Source organism: Eschrichtius robustus, chromosome 20 (genome assembly GCF_028021215.1).
Source record: "Eschrichtius robustus isolate mEscRob2 chromosome 20, mEscRob2.pri, whole genome shotgun sequence".
In the NCBI taxonomy this organism is placed as follows: Eukaryota; Metazoa; Chordata; class Mammalia; order Artiodactyla; family Eschrichtiidae; genus Eschrichtius; species Eschrichtius robustus.
The window spans coordinates 66,543,569-66,551,385 of record NC_090843.1 but is presented as its reverse complement, the minus strand read 5'-3'; positions in this window follow the sequence as shown (position 1 = coordinate 66,551,385).

Genomic DNA, 7,817 nt, shown 5'->3' with positions numbered 1-7,817 from the left:
TTCCCTGGTGGTCCAGTGGTTAAGACTTCGCCTTCCATTGCAGGGAGTGCTGGTTCAATCCCTGGTCAGGAAGCTAAGATCCCACATGCCCTGTGGCCAAAAAACCAGAACATAAAGCAGAAGCAATATTGTAACAAGTTCAATAAGGACTTTAAAAATGGTCCACATCAAAAAAAAAAAAAACTTTAAAAAAAATTGGGTATCAATAAGAGAATGATAACAAGAAAATCCAAAAACTTGGAAGCTGAACAACACACTTTTAAATAATCTATGGATCAAAAATGTAGTCTCAAGTTAAAAATACATTGAACTGAATGAGGGACTTCCCTGGTGGTCCAGTGGTTGAGACTTCACCTTCCAATGCAGGGGGTGAGGGTTCGACCCCTGGTTGGGGAACTAGGGTCCCACATGCCTTGCAGCCAAAGGGCCAAGACATAAAACAGAAGCAATATTGTAACAAATTAAATAAAGACTTAAAAAAAAATTGTCCACATTAAAAAAAAAAACTTTAAAAAATTAATTAATTAAATAAAATAAATAAAAATACATTGAACTGAATGAAAATGAAAATAGAATACAAACTACTACACATAAAATAGATAAGCAACAAGGATATACTGTATAACAGGGAATTATATTCAATATATTGTAATAACCTATAATGCAATATAATCTGAAAAAATATATAACTGAATCACTCTGCCATACACCTGAAACTAACACAATATTGTAAATCAACTATAATTTTTTAAAAATGGAAATACTTAGGTATAAATAAAAGATGTATAGGGGCTTCCCTGGTGGTGCAGTGGTTAAGAATCCGCCTGCCAATGCAGGGGACATGGGTTCGATCCCTGGTCCGGGAAGATCCCACATGCCGCGGAGCAACTAAGCCCGTGCACCACAACTACTGAGCCTGTGCTCAGAGCCCGCGAGCCACAACTACTGAGCCCATGAGCCACAACTACTGAAGCCCGCGCGCCTAGAGCCCGCACTCTGCAACAAGAGAAGCCACCGCAATGAGAAGCCCACACACAGCAACGAAGACCCAATGCAGCCAAAACTAAATAAATTAATTAAAAAATAATAATAAATAAAATGTATGTGGAAAGGAACTACAATAGCTAAAACAATTTTGAAAAAGAATAATAAAGTGGGAGGAATCACTCTACCTGATTACAAACCTTATTATATCCCTCAAACTTTGTGATGTTGAGGGATGGACACATGGATCAATGGGACAGAATTGAGGACCCAGAAGTAGCTCCACACATTTATGTCCGTCTGATTTTTGAAAAAGTTGAAAAAGCAATTCCGTGCATAAAGGATAGTCTTTTTCAACAAATGGTGCTGGAGCAATTGGATATCTATAGGCAAAACATATAATAAATAAAAAATAAAGAACATCAATCTAAACCTCACATCTTTTGTAAAAATTAATTCAAAATGAACCAAATTTAAATGTAAAACATAAAATTATAGGGTTTGGGGGGTTTTTTTGGCCACGGTGTGCAGCATGTGGGATATTAGTTCCCCAACCAGGGATGGAACCTGTGCCCCCTGCTGTGGAAGCACGGAGTCTTAACCACTGGACCGCCAGGAAGTCCCTAAAATATAAATTTATAAGACTTTTAGAAGATAGGAGAAAATTTGGCAGAAATAGGAGTTGACGAGTTCTTAGACATGACACTAAAAGTATGTTCCATAAAAGAAAAAATTGATAATGTGGACTTAATGTTAAAATCTTTTGCTTTGCAAAAACCCTGTTAATGGGCTGCAAAAACTAATTATGGACTAGGAGAAAATATTTGAAAATCATATATCTGAAAAAGGATTCATATCTAGATTACATAAAGAACTCTCAAAACTCAACAGTAAACAAATGGACAATTCAATTTAAACACGAACAAAGAGGGACTTCCCTGGTGGTCCAAATAAGGTTTAAAATTAAAATTAAAATTATTCATTCCAAATAAGGTTTAAAATTCAAAAATAAAAAACCCCACATGACAGATGTTGAGTTTCTTACCACCTCCAACCTCAGGCTTCTCAACCTAAAATGAAGATAATAAAGTGTGAGACCAAAGGTGTTACCCACCAGAGTTCTTGGCCTCCTTAACCAGTAGAAATTGACCAGAGGGCAGACAAGAAATTCAGGCCAGTCTTTATTGGGGCCGCTGATGCAGCAGCGGGGAGGGAGAACAAACAACAGGTTCCCTTGTTTGCCAACTCCCTGAGAGGGGGCGGGCTTGTTCCTTACATGGGGTGAAGGTAGGGGTGTGTCCAGGGGTCGGGTCAGAGGGGTGGCTTAGGTATTTTGCCCACCCCTTAGGTGGTGTTGTGTGCAGGGGGTATGCGCAGTACCCTGTTTTTGCTCCCAGCTCTTCAAAAGTGGCAGTTGGGTTTTTTGGTCTCTTTGTATCTTTTGTCCAGAATTTACCCCAACTGTGCATGCACTCAGTTATGTTTAGTCCCATATAGTTTCCTTGTATTTTGCTGCCTGTGTGTCCAGGTGCAAGCACTGCAGCAAAGGGTCCCAGGTCCCTGCCTGTCTCAAAGGCAGTTGTGAAGAACCACGTAAGCTGTGATCAGTAAACTGCAGCTGTTGCTTTGATTGCTGTTGGTGGGGTGATTGTTGCAAGAATACGAGGTTGCATAAGCGGGCTTTCCTCTGATGAGGGCAGAAAAGAAAACATGTTTTCCCGGTAACTACAGAGGTTTCCTGGAGTTATAAGAACTTCTCTTTAGTGATGTGCTTTGTATGCTGCTGCTTGGAACTGGGGGGTGATGACTTGAGGCCCCTCCCCAGTGGTGTGCACATGTCAGACCACCCCTTCCTCCCGGAAACCTCCTGCCCAGCTCCACGTTTTGCCCAGGTTACTAAATGGCCAGAAGAACAGGGATCTGATAACAGAAGAAAGCTGTTGCTGCGTCAGCCAGAGACACAGACACACATTCTGTTACTTGTGGTTCCTAGGGCATGTTCAGCCTCTTGGCAGGAAGGGGAGTTTTACTGCTCCTCACTGAAACTTAAGAGAAAAGCAAGTGCTGTGACTCCCAGAAATAAGAAAGGTGATATTCCTTCCCTGGAAGGAAGGGTTTAAGACTTTTTAAAGTGTCCTGCAGTGTCCTGTTGCCTAGTCTAACAAATAATATCTACACTGTATTTCTTCAAATCCTCAATCAGATGTAATATTCAAGAGGAATATCCATAAAGGCTGTGTCAGATGCGATGAACATTTTAATAAGACTAACTTTTCCACAGGAAGCTCGTGGCATCTAGGGCTAGAACGGTGCTGTCCAAGACAGTAGCTACTAGCTACCCATGGCTCTTTAAATGTAAATTAATTCAAAAAAATTTAAAAATTCAGTTCCGCAGTCCCACCAGATGCAGAACATTTCTATCACCCCAGAAGGTTCTGGAAGAATGTGCTAGATGAGTCACAGCGAGGGAACGTTACCCTTGACAAACAGCCCTTCTGCCCTCTGGTATTTCCACCAAGTATCTCTAGTCCTGTGGAAGACATCTGCGTGTCAGACAGTGAGCTGTTGTCAAATGGAAAAAACGAAACATTGGTCACTGGGAATTGAACCCGGGAGTCTGGCCGAGAGCACATCCCTGGAGACAGCCATGCCACCCGGCCCTTCCGGAAAGAGAGCGCGGCGCCAGGACAGGGCTGTCCCTACTTCGAGCCCAGGGAGTCAGCCCTCTGACTCGGTCTTGTGGACGCAGAAGCATCCCCCCAACACACGCGCGCACGCACAGACATGCACACACACACGCCTCAGGTGTGTGCAAAAAGTGTGGGAGGCCTCCTAAAAAGCCAATCCAATTTTACGTTCACCAGGAACAATTTGGGTTTCATTTGAATCAGAATAAATCCATTTGACGGTTGCTGCATCTGAATCTTGGCTTCATGAGACATGGTCCAACTTGCTCCTCTCTCCTATATTCAGTCCCAGGACTTCCACTTTCTGAACCTCTGGGTGTATTTAATACATGGAAAAAAATCCCCAAATGGGATTACAGTACTTATGGAACATTTGTAAGTTTTCCATTTAAGAAATCACGCAATTTAACACACAAATACAGTGTGATGTATTTGTGTTGTTTACAGGAGAATTACAGAATTCATGGGAAATCTACTCCCAGACAGCTGCCCCAGAGGCTGTGCTGGGACAGGAGTGTAGGTGCCATGCGGAGCCACACCTGTCTCTCTCCCGTCAGTGTCTCTGTGACTCTGCAGTCAAAACATGAGGACCAGGGCTTCCCTGGTGGCGCCGTGGTTGAGAGTCTGCCTGCCAATGCAGGGGACACGGGTTCGCGCCCTGGTCCGGGAGGATCCCACATGCTGCTGAGCAACTAGACCCGTGAGCCACAACTACTGAGCCTGCGCGTCTGGAGCCTGTGCTCCGCAACGAGAGAGGCCGCGACAGTGAGAGGGCCGCGCACCGCGATGAAGAGTGGCCCCCGCTTGCCGCAACTGGAGAAAGCCCTCACACAGGAACTAAGACCCAACGCAGCCAAAAATAAATAAATTAATTAATTAAAAAACCCAAAGTTTAAAAAAAAAAATAGTTTGAAAAAAACAAACAAAAAAACGTGAGGACCTTTTGACTATGAAGCCAGGACAAAGGCCTGGCCCAGTTCCCTGGGACTCCAGCGTCAAGTGGGGCACGGTGCCTTCAGACGGTGCCACTCAGAGCGGGCCCATTCTTCTTCCACCGGGCACTAGGGGGCGTCTGTACTGGGACTCCCGGGGGACGTTGCTCGTCTGTCCCTTTCTTCCAGTCTTACCAGCTACCCTTGCCAAGTGCCTCTCACTAGAATTGTGCACGAGTAATTCAGGCTACGCAGAGTAGACTCTTTCCATTCTTTATATTCTTCTAAAGAAACCCCTTCCTAAAGCAACTCCATTTCCCCTTCGCTGTTTATAGAGGACATTTAAGGAGGCTAAGGAAAAAGAGAGCTGCTCACTTCAATATTTCTCTATTGTTTTAGCACAGACTTATCCAAAAAAGAGACTGTATACTTCTAAGCATGTCTGTATTCCTGAGATGGTCACATCCCTCTGTGAGGCAGGGAAATTCTGTCTCTGAGATGAAAAAAGCTTTGATCTCAAGGTTTCTCCCAGGAAGGCAGTAAGTTGTCAGGGCTCAAAAAGCTGCAGCCTCTGCCATTTAGCAACTTAGAGACTTTCAGCCACTGAGAAGGTATTTTGGGTTTTTGAAAACACTTATGACTCTCACACATTCTGTTTAAGTATCTATAAAAACCTATTTTGTACCCTTGCTGCCCACAGACGCCCCATCAGCCATGGCACAGCAGGGTCCATGACATTTCTGTGTCAGTTAAACCATCTGATCTATGAGATAAAATGGGAGGTGAGGGCGGGGTGGAAAAGCACACAGTGTGAGCCCAGGAGCCTGGGACTCAGCTCCGTGGAGCCCAGGAGTCCAGGCCTGGCCTTAGGACATCGTGAGCGCTCAGAGGAGTACTGACAGGCGCTCTCCTGGATCATGGCGTCGTCTGTGGAGAAACACACCGCATTTCCTCACTTCCCATTTCCTTTGTATTCATTCAACCAATGCTTATGCAGCACTTACTGTGTGCAGGGTACTGTGGCAGCACAAGGAAAATACGGGCACAGCTCTGGCCCACAAGACACGCATGACCTGGGGAGAGAGAAGAATATACAGTCCACATGTAGCTGGGGCAGGAGGAAATGGTATGCAGTGTAGGGGAGTTTCAGTCACACTGCTGTGGGAATCCAGGAGATGGAGCTAGGAAGTGCATCCAAGAAGGCTGCATGGAAGAGGAGACATCCGTGTGGGACTTGGAAGGATGGGAGAATTCGGACACGTCCATTTCACCCTTGGGACATTAGCAAGGGCACAGAGGAACAGACAGAATGGTCAGTTCTTTAATTGGGCTACTGTGAGGATGAGACATGAGATGTGGGGAAGTAGATCGGGTCGGATTGGACTCTTTTCAGTTGGCAGTGGAAGCCACAAGTGGGTTTATAGCACTGAAACCGAGCAGGACCCTGTGGGGACTTCCTGGGGACATGTCCCCATGTCTCCTGCTTCTTGTTCGTAGAAAAGCTTTAGCCTCCTAGGCCTTCCCCAAGTCCCAAAAAGAAAATTTTAATCAGAGAAGTTAAAAAAAAAAAAAAGGGACTTCCCTGGAGGTCCAGCGGTTAAGACTCTGTGCTTTCACTGCACGGGGTGTGGGTTCGATCCCTGGTTGGGGAACTAAGAACCTGCATGCTGCGCAGTGTGGCCAAAGGGGGGGAAAAATATATATATATATATATATACACATATACATATATATATATATATATATATATATATATATACACACTCAGAAACAAAACAATCAAGCAAGACAAAATAATAATAGTTTAGCCATAAAACAAAGTCAAGGACATTTATTTCCTCCTCAAGGGCTGTAGACAAGATCCTGAGCCATATCCTTGAACTGTTTTGCAGGCACTAAAACCGCCACCAGGTGGAAGAAGTTAATTGCATACTGACCACCAGCATGTAGACCCCAGCATAGTTGGAACCAGAAGGTTGATAATGTTAATTTCCAAAACATCACCCTGTCACCTCACCACCAACCAATCAGAAAAATGTCCACGAGCTGATCACATACCCTACAACCCTCACCCCAACACTGTCCTTTAGAGGGACAAAATGGTAAGTCACAATATATCTTACTGACTTACATATAAGGTTAACAAACCAGAGTGAGGGTCTTCCCTGGTGGCACAGTGGTTAAGAATCCGCTTGCCAATGCAGGGGACACGGGTTTGAGCCCTGGTCCGGGAACATCCCACATGCCGCAGAGCAACTAAGCCCATGCGCCACAACTACTGAGCCTGCACTCTAGAGCCCGTGAGCCACAACTACTGAGCCCGCGTGCCACAACTACTGAAACCCGTGCTCCGCAATAAGAGAAGCCACCGCAGTGAGAAGCCTGCGCACCGCAAGGAAGAGTAGCCCCTGCTTGCCGCAATTAGAGAAAGCCCACGTGCAGCAATGAAGACCCAATGCAGCCAAAAATGAAAATAAATTAAATTAAATTAAAAAAGTAAAGTTAAAAAAAAAGAATAGCAAGAGTAAGGAGATGTTAGGGAGGAAAAACTTAAAAAAAAAAAAAAGAGGCTGGCGTATCAGTGTGAGATAGAGTTAGTCTTGGTAACCGCTTCATTGGGCTGTTAGGAGGGCATTTATATCACGGAACAGTGCTTGGTACTTAGTAAGTATTAAATAAATATTAGTTGTTGCCATTACTATTCATATCCCTGCCCTCCTCAAAGCCTGACAAAACTAGGCTTCCAGTCTTCGTTCTGCCATGAAAGCCCTGAGTGTCACTGAGGCCCCTCACGGGCAATGTGGAAGTTAGTGCCTGCTTCCCAGGGCTGCTGTGACAATTACACAAAGGTGTGGATGGGAAAGTGGTTGTCAAGAAGCATGAGGGGTTATTACTATCTTGAGTGTTTTCCAAAAGAAAGTTAAATACAGGAAAGCCCAATTAGTTTCAAAGAAGAAAAATTCTATACACTCTTCACTTTCACTACTTTTTTTTTTAGGTATAAAATTATATTTATTTCAACCAAGGAAAGAAATCACAAGTTACGAATTTTAAAAGCTGACCAACATCACAAAATCTGTAACTGCCTGACACACGTCTGTAATACTTTTTTTTAAAATTTAATTTAATTTTATTTTTTATATAGCAGGTTCTTTTCACTATTAAGTGAGATCCATATTCAGTCTTTGCTCCATTTCTGCCAGCAAAAAGTCAC